Raw genomic sequence first — 14340 nt, 5'->3', positions numbered from 1 at the left:
GGCCTTTTTTCTTTTTATTGGTTTTATTGTAAAAGAAAACATTTCAGCCCGTGTGTTTGGAAGGCATGTTGTTGTTTTTTTAATTTCCCAAAATGACACCATTTATCAGCCAAAAACTGTGAAACCAGAAATTATAGTTGGATTTTGAAACAATCCACAATTTGTGAACATTTACGGCTGCTGTTCTTGCTTTTTTAAATTTTCAGCCACACACCACCAAAATGTATTCTGCTGTAAACACGCAGAGTGAAAGTGTCCGGAGGCAGGGAGAAGGTGTGACCTCTGACCTCACTGCACACACCATGTGGCCTGATTATAACATGATCGGGACTTTGAGTGCTTGATAATAATAACGGAAAATTAAAGCCTAAAAAATCTTTAAAAATCCTGTGTTTCAGTTGGATATTTTTTTTTAACAAAAGAATCATTTAAATTTTTAAAAAAAGGTTCATTAATGTTTGAGTTTTTTTCACAAACAGAGAGTAAAAATCTTTCATCTTCTGCTTCCTCTTTTCCCTACTTTAAAAATACCAACAGTGTGACCAAAAACAACAGAAGAGAGAAGTGAGAGAGAGTGAAGACTTTAACTGAAACTAATAAAAACCAGACTGAAGACTAAAAAACACCAAAGCTGAAATGGAAATAAACATCACTGAAAATGTTCACCTCCTAAACTTTGAAATGTTTTTCTTCACTGGATGTTTGATGGTTTTTATTAATAAAAGACACCACCTGTTTGTCCACACACGACACTGTAATACTTCTTCATGAGTGCTGGGTTACTCGTTGAGTCGTCTGCAGTGAATATCAGAGAGGAAGACAGAAAAACTCAGATATTTGATGTCGTCACGGTTCAGTAAAGATTCCTGAAGCTGCTGAAATCTTTAAAGTCTTCGGGAGGAAACTGACTCTAATCCCTCTCATCCCTCACAGGAGCGCCGCTCTCCGTTTACGCCGTCGTATCTCTGCAGTGGAAGTTCGCCCCCGCCGGCTTCAGCGCCGCCGGACGCTATCGCCGCGATTTATGTGACTGCGTTAACCTTCCCTCGCCAAGCACCGGCACGCCCGTACGGAGAGAGGTCAGAGGTCATGATAACAGATTAGGCAGAAATGAAGCAACGTGCATTAAACGCACTCGTTATCTGAGCCGTAAATTCAGTGGAGACGCTGAGGTGTGTAAGTGAGTCTGGACTGAAACCTCCGGCTGAACTCCTGACACTGAAATATGTGCAACTCAAAATACTGAGAGAAAACACAAAAATCTGCTCTCTGAACCAAGAAACTCAAGCGTTTAGTCACAGCCAGATGATTCACAGCACTGAGCCCGCAGACAACAAATCTTTCATTTATACATTTCTGACCAACTAACTTACTCCCAATGTCCAAATAAAATTTTATTTTGTCATGAGGCCACTATGTTTTAGGTGAAATACAAAAAAAGAATTATTTTCAATATACCACATGCTAAGTAGATGTATTTGTTTATTTATTTATTTGTTATTATTATTATTTATGAGTGTAGCTGCTGACAGTCTGGGATATGTCAGTGTGTGAGTGTAGCTGCTGACAGTCTGGGATATGTCAGTGTGTGAGTGTAGCTGCTGACAGTCTGGGATATGTCAGTGTGTGAATGTAGCTGCTGACAGTCTGGGATATGTCAGTGTGTGAGTGTAGCTGCTGACAGTCTGGGATATGTCAGTGATCAGCAGCTACATTGACTGTGACAGGTCACCTAGTGGAAATAGCATGTATTTCCTCCATATGCCAAATATGGTCAAAATGACCTCATCGGGTGGAAAATAGTCAAAATGACAAATTCAGAGTCAAAAGCCCAGAATGACACCCAGAAATAATACAAGTCCTGTTTTTCTGCTCTGATGGCTGTGGGATCAAAAATGTCAGTTTGAATGGGTTTCAATGGAGCATTTTTGGACCTGAACAGTCTGAATGTAACTATTTAGTTTCCACAGTGTATTTTAGACTTATTGTAGGAGCTGAGCTGCAAATTCACTGATTACACTCAAATACACAATCTGGACTACATTTAGGACACATGCATCAACACACACACAGTTATCACAACAGGAAGAAGACAAGAGACTAAAATGAGACAAACAGACCCTAAAGGGTTAAGTTATTAAATTAAATGTTGGGTGACGGAGCGTCAGATATTTTGGGGAGTGTAACTGTTTAGTGCTGGGCCTGAGTTTGTGGAGAGCTGCAGTGAATCAGCACAAAAACTCAACCCTCAAGAAGCAAGAAGTGGTTTCAGCGACTTCCTCTTTCAGGTTTGTCAACAGAAGAGACGAGAGAGTGAGACACATGATGGACAGCGAGGAGGACGACCAGAAACAAACAACAGAGCTCGCGCAGTCAGACGCCGAATCCTCTTACGGAGCATGTGCCCGCTCGTCATCGCTGCACAACAACACACAAACAGTCCCGGTTATATAAGAGTGTGTATAAGCTGCGAGGCTGCAGCAGAAGCAGCTTAAAAAAACCTCCAGTCAGCATGAAACGCCGTTAAAACAATGATCGACGTCACGGACCCGAAGGTCAGCGCTCACAAAGAACCTCCAAACGACCGATGAATCTGGGACCAAAGCCGGGACTCGAACAAAGACCTGACGAAACCTCCGAGCTCGCCGCTAACTCTCATGCACTCTTTATTTCCTGAGAAGGAATTCAGATTCCCGAGGCTTACCGAATCTGTCGCACACATCGAAATCCAACATCACAGGGCCACTGACACACAAATAAAGACAAATAAAGACACAAATAAAGACTGAGTAAAGACAGAGTAAAGACACAAATAAAGACACATATAAAGACTGAGTAAAGACAAATAAAGACCGAGTAAAGACAAATAAAGAGACAAAGACACAAATAAAGACAGAGTAAAGACAAATAAAGACCGAGTAAAGACAAATAAAGAGACAATTAAAGACACAAATAAAGACAGAGTAAAGACAAATAAAGAGACAAAGACACAAATAAAGACAGAGTAAAGACAAATAAAGACCGAGTAAAGACAAATAAAGAGACAAAGACACAAATAAAGACAGAGTAAAGACAAATAAGGAGACAATTAAAGACACAAATAAAGACAGAGTAAAGACAAATAAAGAGACAAAGACACAAATAAAGACAGAGTAAAGACAAATAAAGAGACAATTAAAGACACAAATAAAGACTGAGTAAAGACAAATAAAGACACAATTAAAGACACAAATAAAGACAGAGTAAAGACAAATAAAGACCGAGTAAAGACAAATAAAGAGACAATTAAAGACACAAATAAAGACAGAGTAAAGACAAATAAAGACCGAGTAAAGACAAATAAAGAGACAATTAAAGACACAAATAAAGACAGAGTAAAGACAAATAAAGAGACAAAGACACAAATAAAGACAGAGTAAAGACAAATAAAGAGACAATTAAAGACACAAATAAAGACTGAGTAAAGACAAATAAAGACCGAGTAAAGACAATTAAAGACACAATTAAAGACACAAATAAAGACACAAATAAAGACAGAGTAAAGACAAATAAAGACACAATTAAAGACACAATTAAAGACACAAATAAAGACCGAGTAAAGACAAATAAAGAGACAATTAAAGACACTAATAAAGACTGAGTAAAGACAAATAAAGACCGAGTAAAGACAAATAAAGAGACAATTAATGACACAAATAAAGACAGAGTAAAGACAATTAAAGACACAATTAAAGACACAAATAAAGACACAAATAAAGACAGAGTAAAGACAAATAAAGATACAATTAAAGACACAATTAAAGACACAAATAAAGACAGAGTAAAGACAAATAAAGACACAATTAAAGACACAATTAAAGACACAAATAAAGACACAAATAAAGACAGAGTAAAGACAAATAAAGACACAATTAAAGACACAATTAAAGACACAAATAAAGACACAAATAAAGACAGAGTAAAGACAAATAAAGACACAATTAAAGACACAATTAAAGACACAAATAAAGACCGAGTAAAGACAAATAAAGGCATAAATGAAACATGTGTACATCACATGACCCCGTGATCATGTGATGTACGCAGGCTGGTTACGAGCAAACGGAGGAACAAGGCCGTAAAAACATTCTGCTCACCCAGGTGCATGCTGGTCCCACCTGTCTGTGTAACTACAGGTGTCCAATATTTCTTAAATCAGACGTGTGCGAGGGGGACGGGTCAAACAAACTCTGCGTTGTTATTTTTATTAATAAGTTATTTGACCCTTTGAGGCCTTGAACAACAGAACGTTTTCGTGCTGCGTTCATTCGTTTTTCAGAAACATTCAAATATCTGAAACCTGAGAAAATCGGTTTGAAACAAGCCAACGAGCAGTTCTGCTAAAAATGTTGAGCAAATTGCAAGAAGAAGATTTTGATTTTTTTTTATAGGGTAGGGGAAAACGTCCAGAAGATGATAATTATATTTATCATAATTATATCTTTAACATTTTGTTATATAATTATTTATTTTTTTATTATTTTTTTTATACACTTTTCTGCAGTCGTTTCCTTTTCTTTTTTCTTTTTTTGACTTGGCTTGTTTTCTTTTTTGCTCATTTTCATACAATTTTCTTGTAACTCTTTATCGATGTCTTACCGATGTCTTACCGATGTGTTACCGATGTCTTACCGATGTCTTACCGATGTGTTACCGATGTCTTACCGATGTCTTACCGATGTCTTACCGATGTCTTACCGATGCTCACTTATGGGTCATTTCTTGTTAAACTGCTTGTTGCCATCCAAACCATGATTTTTTTTTTTTTTAAACAAAGTATTTTATCTTTAGGTTGTAGGTTTAACATTTGAAAAGCAGAACCGGAGGGAACCCGGAGCCTCGTATTTCTCCGTGTCGGTCCACTGAACTACGTGAAAAGTTGAACACACAGATTGTGATGAGATTTGCAAGCCTTCATACTGAATCATGTCGATCACGTGACCTTCTCTCTGAAACACAACACGCCGCCTCCGTGTTGCTCCATCAGTTTGGAAAAACTACCTAAACTGTGAAAGGAGGAAGTGAACAGTGACCTTTGCTTTTGGTCGGTGATCTCCAGACAGAGCGCCCACTTGCTGGGGAACAACCCCGACATCTCCCATTGCCACGGCGACCAGCTGTCTGTCTCCGGCGGGTGGGCGGAGCCTGACCTATGATCATCGCAGCTGTGGGAGTTTCTGTTTGTGGAAACATCAGACGACCTTTTAAGCGCCAAAAAAAATCATTTATGCTCTTTAATTCCTTTTTCTTGTCCTGCTTTGTTCCCTCTTTCCTCAGTTTTGTTTCCTTCTGCGCGCTCGGATTTATTCAGCTCTTCTTCATTTTCCTGCAGATGACGGTGAACACAGAGACGGGCAGATGACAGCGGCTCGCACCAAGACACGTGTTTTGTTTTGACGAGTCACAAGTTTAAACTGAGATATAAAATAAGTGAGTCAGTTACATAAGGATGACTCTGTAATATTACGTCACGTTTCGTTCATCGACGGCTTTGGTTTGTTGTGTTTACCGGCAGCAAATCTCCAATTAGTTTCTGTGTAACATAACAAAATCAACGGACTACATCAAGTCTAAAAGTACAAATTTAGAAGATGATTGTTTAAATAAATGTCTGTCAAATGAATATTAATATTATCAGTTGATTTTAAGCGAAATAAAAATAATTAAAGAACAAGTCATTGATAGGATCTAATTACACACACACACACACACACACACACACACTGCATGCTGCAGCACGATTAAGGGAAACTTAAACTCTGACAATCTTTAACCCTTTGAAAACTAAGCAAATTGGCTTGCTTTATGCCAAAAAACAGGGTAAGAAGAGACTTAAAGTTAGAAAAAAGTTACAAGAAAAATGATCTGAAAATAATCTAAAAAAATTTGTAATTAATGACATAAAAGTAACTAGAAAATTAAAATAAGAAACAAAAACAATATATAATATAGATTTCTGGGCATTTTGGATAATAACAAATAATCATCTCATGGCCATTTTTCTGGTCATTTTTCAGATTATATTCTTTTTTCTTTTGCTAAGTTGCTCATTATGGTTTTTTTCCCCATGTTTTCAAACAAAACTAATCCGTTTTCTCAGGTTTCAGAGGGTTAAATTTGTGTAAGGTGTCATTGAAATTGATGTTGATCAAAGTGTTAAAGAATATATTTTAAATTATGTTAAAAATACACAAATTAAAATGTAAAAAATGAAAACACTTATATTTTGTTCAGTTTTGGGGCCGTGTCTTGTGAAGTAGCTCGCCACCTTCCCTCCAATGTTTTTTAAGAAATCAGAACTATTTGCTCAGGTTTCAAAGGGTTAAAGTGACCTGCTGATTGATCTGTTTTATATTTGATTAATAAGGAGAAAGAATAAGATGCTAAACAAAGGAAGGACAGAAAGGAGAGGGGGAGGTAGAGAAGGAGAAGAGGAGGAGGAGGAAACGTTCCTGTGGTCGCTCACATTAACTTGAGCTCCAGCAGTGGATCTTTGTTTCTTCTTCTGTTGTTTTTGTTAAACCGCAGGTTGAGACGCGGCCGACGACCTCGAGCTGACGGAGACTCCTGACAGTCTGACGCCGCCGCCGCCGCTCGACAGGAAGTCACCGACAGGACAAAAGATTTTCTGTTTGTCTCCGAGACCTGAGACGATCTGCTGCCTCATAAACTAAAGGCTGATGAACCCTCCGAGAGAGTGTGTGTGTGTGTGAGTGTGTGAGTGAGTGTGTGAGTGAGTGTGTGTGAGTGTGTGTGAGTGTGTGTGTGTGAGTGTGTGAGTGAGTGTGTGTGTGTGTGTGTGTGTGTGTGTGTGAGTGTGTGTGTGTGTGTGTGAGTGTGTGTGAGTGTGTGAGTGTGTGTGTGTGAGTGTGTGTGAGTGTGTGTGTGTGTGTGTGTGTGTGTGAGTGTGTGTGTGTGTGTGTGTGTGTGTGTGTGTGTGTGTGTGTGAGTGTGTGTGTGTGTGTGTGTGTGTGTGTGTGTGTGTGTGTGTGTGTGTGTGTGTGTGTGTGTGTGTGTGAGTGTGTGTGTGTGTGTGTGTGTGTGTGTGTGTGTGTGTGAGTGTGTGTGTGTGTGTGTGTGTGTGTGTGTGTGTGTGTGTGTGTGTGTGTGTGTGTGTGTGTGTGTGTGTGTGTGTGAGTGTGTGTGTGTGTGTGTGTGTGTGTGTGTGTGTGTGTGTGTGTGTGTGTGTGTGTGTGTGTGTGTGTGTGTGTGTGTGTGTGTGTGTGTGTGTGTGTGAGTGTGTGTGTGTGTGTGTGAGTGTGTGTGTGAGTGTGTGTTTATAGTTCGGCATCACAACAGAAAGCAGCTGGAATAACAGAGATGAAGTGTTTCATGTCACTGATTATCATGGAGCTTTTATCATTAACCCTTTAGTGCCTGCTTTAATACACACACACTCGTATCGCTCTGCACACAAAAATGCACTTCTTAAAATCAGGCTGTTAGAAATATTACACATTAATGTGATTTTCTTCTTTAATTAAGTTAATTTTTTAACCAGCATCAGTCCTGATCATAAATATCAAATACTCATTCATCCTCAGAATTTTAGCCTCAAATACACAATCTGGACTACATTTAGGACATATTTATGAACACACACACAATTATCACAACAGGAAGAAGAAAAGAGACTAAGATGAGACAAACAGTCCTTAAAGGGTTAAAAACAAACAGTCCCTAAGGGGTTAATGATCACTGACGGCGTGCGTCCTCCCTCCTCATGATGGATCAAACACGCTGCTGTCTGTCTGTGTGTTGGTGTGCAGACTGGACGCAATATTCCAGCCGTGCAAATGTGCTGCGACCCTGAGGAAAACCTTTTTAAAAAATCTGCAGATGTGCACTTGTGAGCACTGGTGTGAGCGGTGTGTGAGCGCCGGTGTGAGCGGTGTGTGAGCGGTGTGTGTGCGTTGTGTGAGCAGTGTGTGTGCGTTGTGTGAGCAGTGTGTGAGCGCCGGTGTGAGCGGTGTGTGAGCACCAGTGTGTGAGCAGTGTGTGAGCGGTGTGTGTGCGTTGTGTGAGCAGTGTGTGAGCGGTGTGTGAGCACCAGTGTGTGAGCGCCGGTGTGAGCAGTGTGTGAGCGGTGTGTGAGCACCAGTGTGTGAACGCCGGTGTGAGCGGTGTGTGAGCACCAGTATGTGAGCGGTGTGTGAGCACCAGTGTGTGAGCGGTGTGTGTGCACCAGTGTGTGAGCACCAGTGTGTGAGCGCCAGTGTGAGCGGTGTGTGAGCACCGGTGTGTGAGCGGTGTGTGAGCACCAGTGTGTGAGCGCCAGTGTGAGCGGTGTGTGAACGCCGGTGTGAGCGGTGTGTGAACGCCGGTGTGAGCGGTGTGTGAGCAGTGTGTGTGCGTTGTGTGAGCAGTGTGTGTGCGTTATGTGAGCAGTGTGTGAGCGCCAGTGTGTGAGCAGTGTGTGAGCGGTGTGTGAGCACCAGTGTGTGAGCAGTGTGTGAGCGGTGTGTGAGCACCAGTGTGTGAGCAGTGTGTGAGTGGTGTGTGTGCGTTGTGTGAGCAGTGTGTGAGCGGTGTGTGAGCGCCGGTGTGAGCGGTGTGTGAGCGGTGTGTGTGCGTTGTGTGAGCGGTGTGTGTGCAGTGTGTGTGCGTTGTGTGAGCAGTGTGTGTGCGTTGTGTGAGCAGTGTGTGAGCGCCGGTGTGAGCGGTGTGTGAGCGGTGTGTGAGCACCAGTGTGTGAGCGGTGTGTATGCGTTGTGTGAGCAGTGTGTGAGTGGTGTGTGAGTGGTGTGTGAGCACCAGTGTGTGAGCGCCGATGTGAGAGGTGTGTGAGCGCCGGTGTGAGCAGCGGTGTGTGCAGTGTGTGTGCGTTGTGTGAGCAGTGTGTGTGCGTTGTGTGAGCAGTGTGTGTGCGTTGTGTGAGCAGTGTGTGAGCGCCGGTGTGAGCGGTGTGTGAGCACCAGTGTGTGAGCGGTGTGTGAGCACCAGTGTGTGAGCACCAGTGTGTGAGCGGTGTGAGCACCAGTGTGTGAGCAGTGTGTGAGCGGTGTGTGTGCGTTGTGTGAGCAGTGTGTGTGCGTTGTGTGAGCAGTGTGTGTGCGGTGTGTGTGCATTGTGTGAGCAGTGTGTGTGCGTTGTGTGAGCAGTGTGTGAGTGGTGTGTGAGCACCAGTGTGTGAGCGGTGTGTGAGCACCAGTGTGTGAGCGGTGTGTGAGCACCAGTGTGTGAGCAGTGTGTGAGCGGTGTGTGTGCGTTGTGTGAGCAGTGTGTGAGCGGTGTGTGAGCACCAGTGTGTGAGCGCCGGTGTGAGCGGTGTGTGAACGCCGGTGTGAGCGGTGTGTGAGCACCAGTGTGTGTGCGGTGTGTGAGCGGTGTGTGAGCACCAGTGTGTGAGCGGTGTGTGAGCAGTGTGTGTGCGGTGTGTGTGCGTTGTGTGAGCAGTGTGTGTGCGTTGTGTGAGCAGTGTGTGAGTGGTGTGTGAGCACCAGTGTGTGAGCGCCGATGTGAGAGGTGTGTGAGCGCCGGTGTGAGCAGTGGTGTGTGAGCAGCGGTGTGTGAATGGCGCCTGACACTGCCTCGGCTCAGGGGCACAAGGTCAGGGACGGGACGCTGCAGACTGTGTGCCATTCCTCAACAGATTACTTGCTCACACTTGTGTGCGCTCGCGCTCTCAGAGCGGCCTGATCTGTGATAAGCCCCTCCGCCATCTTAATCTGCCGGGACAGTGAGCGAGGGGACATGTGACTGCAGGGGCTGATGGGAAACCACAGTGGCGTGTTTGTTTAGGTGACATTTTCGGCAGCATATGACTGCTGGAGTCAGCTTAAAGGCAGCACACAGTTAGCGGTTCCTACCCACAGCCGATCTCAGGGGCCCCGGGGTCACAGGGGGGCCACGCCGGGGTCAAGCGGTTCTGGATCTGCGGGCCTAAGCTGATTGTAGCTCATGCTAACGGGCTAATACGCGCGGATAACGAGCGTGATCACAAAGGCCAGCGGTGTGAGATAAGTCATGAAGAAGTAATCTACTGGCTTTACCTTGACCTGCTTCTCCCCCCAAATCTGATTTCAGTCACAAACCGCTCTGAAAACAAAGGTCGCGCAGAGGTCGACACGTAGCTGTGCGCTGTACGGACCAAATATATTCACACGGCCGATTAAACGCCAGTCGTTCATGATTTTCACTACCGAGGATTTAGGAGCTAAATCCATAATCCATTTATTTATATCAGAGGAGGAGCCTGGCTTTATTTTTTATCCTGACCCTCCTCCACCACGAGTGCCATATTTCTGAACATTTTTATTAATACAGCGGCAACGGAGCCCACGCAGCACCGACAGACTGATCGCCTCAACGAGAGGCTCATTCCTCCGGAAAAATCCAGATCCTCTTCACAGATCACACACAGCCATCAGTGAGCAACGTCATCAGCACGGACCGTCATCAGCACGGACCATCATCACTGAGCAACGTCATCAGCAGGGACCGTCATCAGCAGGGATCGACATCAGCACGGACCGTCATCACTGAGCAACGTCATCAGCAGGGACCGTCATCAGCACGGACCGTCATCACTGAGCAACGTCATCAGCAGGGACCATCATCAGCAGGGACCGACATCAGCACGGACCATCATCACTGAGCAACATCATCAGCAGGGACCGTCATCAGCAGGGACCGACATCAGCACGGACCATCATCACTGAGCAACGTCATCAGCACGGACCGACATCAGCACGGACCATCATCACTGAGCAACGTCATCAGCACGGACCGACATCAGCACGGACCGACATCAGCACGGACCATCATCACTGAGCAACGTCATCAGCACGGACCGACATCAGCACGGACCGACATCAGCACGGACCATCATCACTGAGCAACGTCATCAGCAGGGACCGTCATCAGCAGGGACCGACATCAGCACGGACCATCATCACTGAGCAACGTCATCAGCACAGACCGACATCAGCACGGACCATCATCACTGAGCAACGTCATCAGCACGGACCGTCATCAGCACGGACCATCATCACTGAGCAACGTCATCAGCAGGGACCGTCATCAGCAGGGACCGACATCAGCAGGGACCATCATCACTGAGCAACGTCATCAGCACGGACCGACATCAGCACGGACCGACATCAGCACGGACCGACATCGGCACAGACCATCATCACTGAGCAACGTCATCAGCACGGACCGACATCAGCACGGAATGACATCAGCACGGACCATCATCACTGAGCAACGTCATCAGCACAGACCGGCATCAGCAGGGACCATCATCAGTGAGCAACATCATCAGCAGGGACCATCATCAGTGAGCAACGTCATCAGCAGGGACCGACATCAGCACAGACCGTCATCAGCGGGGACTGTCATCAGCACGGACCATCATCATTGAGTAACGTCATCAGCTGAGACCGTCATCGGCACGGACCATCATCATTGAGTAACGTCATCATCAGGACCGTCATCAGCGGGGACCGTCATCAGGGGGGACCATCATCAGCAGGGAATGTCATCAGCAGGAACCTTTATCATTGAGTAACGTCATCAGCGGGGACCATCATCAACAGGGACCGTCATCAGTGAGCAACGTCATCAGCAGGGACCGACATCAGCATGGACCTGCATCATTGAGTAACGTCATCAGCAGGGACCGTCATCAGCACGGACCGTCATCATCAGGACCGTCATCAGCGGGGACCGTCATCAGCGGGGACCGTCATCAGCAGGGAATGTCATCAGCAGGGACCGACATCAGCATGGACCTGCATCATTGAGTAACGTCATCAGCGGGGACCGTCATCAGCAGGGAACGTCATCAGCAGGGACCGACATCAGCATGGACCTGCATCATTGAGTAACGTCATCAGCGGGGACCGTCATCAGCAGGGAACGTCATCAGCAGGAACCTTTATCATTGAGTAACGTCATCAGCGGGGACCGTCATCAGCAGGGAACGTCATCAGCAGGAACCTTTATCATTGAGTAACGTCATCAGCGGGGACCGTCATCAGCAGGGAACCTCATCAGCAGGAACCTTTATCATTGAGTAACGTCATCAGCAGGGACCGTCATCAGCACGGACTGTCATCATTGAGTAACGTCATCAGCAGGGACCGTCATCAGCACGGACCGTCATCAGCAGGGACCAGCAGAGTCTGCTGGAGGAGGAGGAGCCACTGTGGGTCGTGGAGCTCTGCCTCCTGCTGAAGCTGACTGCAGGTTGTGGGCGACTGCGCAGCCGGTCTGTCTACGATGGGCTGCACTTCTGTCTGATCCAGAGGCATCGGTCCTAAACCGAAACCATTAGAAACTCCTTGTGGTCTTGACCTCTACCACAATACACATGAACTGTGCTCCGGTTTTTAAGCAGACTCGGGCATAGATCAGGAACTGGGCTCGTACACAATGTTCAGACTCGTCACACAAACTGGCCTTTGTGGTGAAGTGTACTCTGACACTGTGGTGCAGGCACCGCGGTCCCTGATGTGACGGCCTCCTCGCTGATTATATGCTGTCAGATTAATCTGTACACTAACAGAAATGTAAGCACGTCGTACCGCGGGACGAAGGTCAGATGTTGAAGATCAGATCAGAAATATAACGCAGTGTGAGGGTCAGACCGGTGTATCTGTGCAGATCCTGCTTGAGGATTTGTTGGAGCTGGAGTAGACCTGTGGGACAAATATTAAGCGTGTGTTCTGTTCGGCGATCAGATAAACGCTGCGAGGCGCAGTATTGATCCCAGCAGAGAAATAACTCGCAGCGTGAAGCCTCCAGAAAGTCTCCACCTCTCTTTATTACAGCTGCACTGCAGCTTTCATGTCCATCTACAGCAGAGAGCCAGGACGGACGCTGAGGGAGCTTCAGCCCGTCCTCGCCAACAGGGAGGGGTCAAAGGTCACAGCACTCACATCATAAACTGAACAAACACTCCCGAGATATTTAACAATGAACATGATGGTGAGAAAGCAGATCAGAGTCTCCTGTCAGTTCACTTTACATCAGCTGTTTGGTGTCTCAGCGGGACGATCTTAACCAAATAACACAGTGAGGTCTGTGAGGAGCAGTTTGTTTGTTTGTTTGTTTGTTTGTTTGTTTCTGTCACATTGAAAAACAATCCTTTTTGTTTGAAATAAAATAAAAGTCATAAAAACTGGATACAAATGAAAACACAAACCTTACTTTTGTTCCAGACAAAGTCGGAGCGTGCAGCTGTTTTCACGCAGAAACATTCAGAGTATTCCTCTAAATATTCGGGGAATGTTTAAGCACGAATGTTGCTGATGGACTTTCTTTCTGTCTCTTTCACTGATCGTGTTGTTTTCTTTCTTGTTGCATTTGTCATCTTTAACCTTTTGTTGTTTTGTGTTCAAGAGGAAAAACGTTTTCTGCCCTGACACGTGAAGAAAGTGCCCACAGAAAATGACATAACAGGATGACAAGAAAACACGTGAGCACTTCTTTACCTTAAACTGTGCAGACTGAACGTCACCGGAGACTAAGGACCGTTTTTTCAGCGTCGGGAGGTGGAGGAGTCGAGACTGACGGCTGCTGAAGGGCTCCGAGGGTGAATGTTACTGCGCTGAGTTAGCTGCTAACGAGAGTCTGTTGCTTCGCTCACTGCAGGCGAGTTTCCATCACAGATTTGTGCAAAACTTCAGCGATATTTAGTAAAAGTGGATAAAACTCAACGTGGAGCTGACTGTGTTTCCACTGAGTGATGTCATGTGACTCCTCCTCTCCCAGTAACCATGGCGATGGATGTCCAAAACATCAGCAGCTTTATTTCTATTGCAGCCACCGCACTAGCCGTCATTATTTCAATCCAAGGCCACGTAGGCGTGTTACGGAGCTGTGATGGAGCCCCTTATACATATGAGGGATTTCTGGGAAATGTAGTCCACGATTTCACAGAGGAATTGTGGGTTAAAAACTTTCCCAGCGTTATGTGATGCAATAGCAGCTCTTACCACCACAAAAACTTTTCTACGATAAATGGGAGTTTTTTGCTTTTTTGTTTGAATTTACGTTTGATACTTTTACTTTGACTGCAGGACTTTGCAGTATTTGTAGTTTTTCTCTGTAGCCTCTTTGCAGACTACCCAGAATCCCCCTCTGCACCACTGCTCCTCTGGATCTGATGTTTTCCAAACCCCCCCCGTCCACCCCCCCGTCCAAACTGTCTTTGTCCAAAACGCCTCCAAACTCCTCCAAAAACCTCCTCCGCCCCCGCACATCAGAGCTGGCAGCTCCCAGTGCCGCGGGGAGCGTCCTGCCCCCCCTCCATGTTGGACTGTGTTTCGTGCGTCGGTTTGATGATGAACAGCC

The sequence above is a fragment of the Plectropomus leopardus genome, chromosome 1, assembly GCF_026936395.1.
Source record: "Plectropomus leopardus strain MGB_pleo_1.0 chromosome 1, ASM2693639v1, whole genome shotgun sequence".
NCBI lineage: Eukaryota > Metazoa > Chordata > Actinopteri > Perciformes > Serranidae > Plectropomus > Plectropomus leopardus.
The sequence above is the reverse complement of the archived record's forward strand: the minus strand, read 5'-3'. Positions refer to the sequence as shown.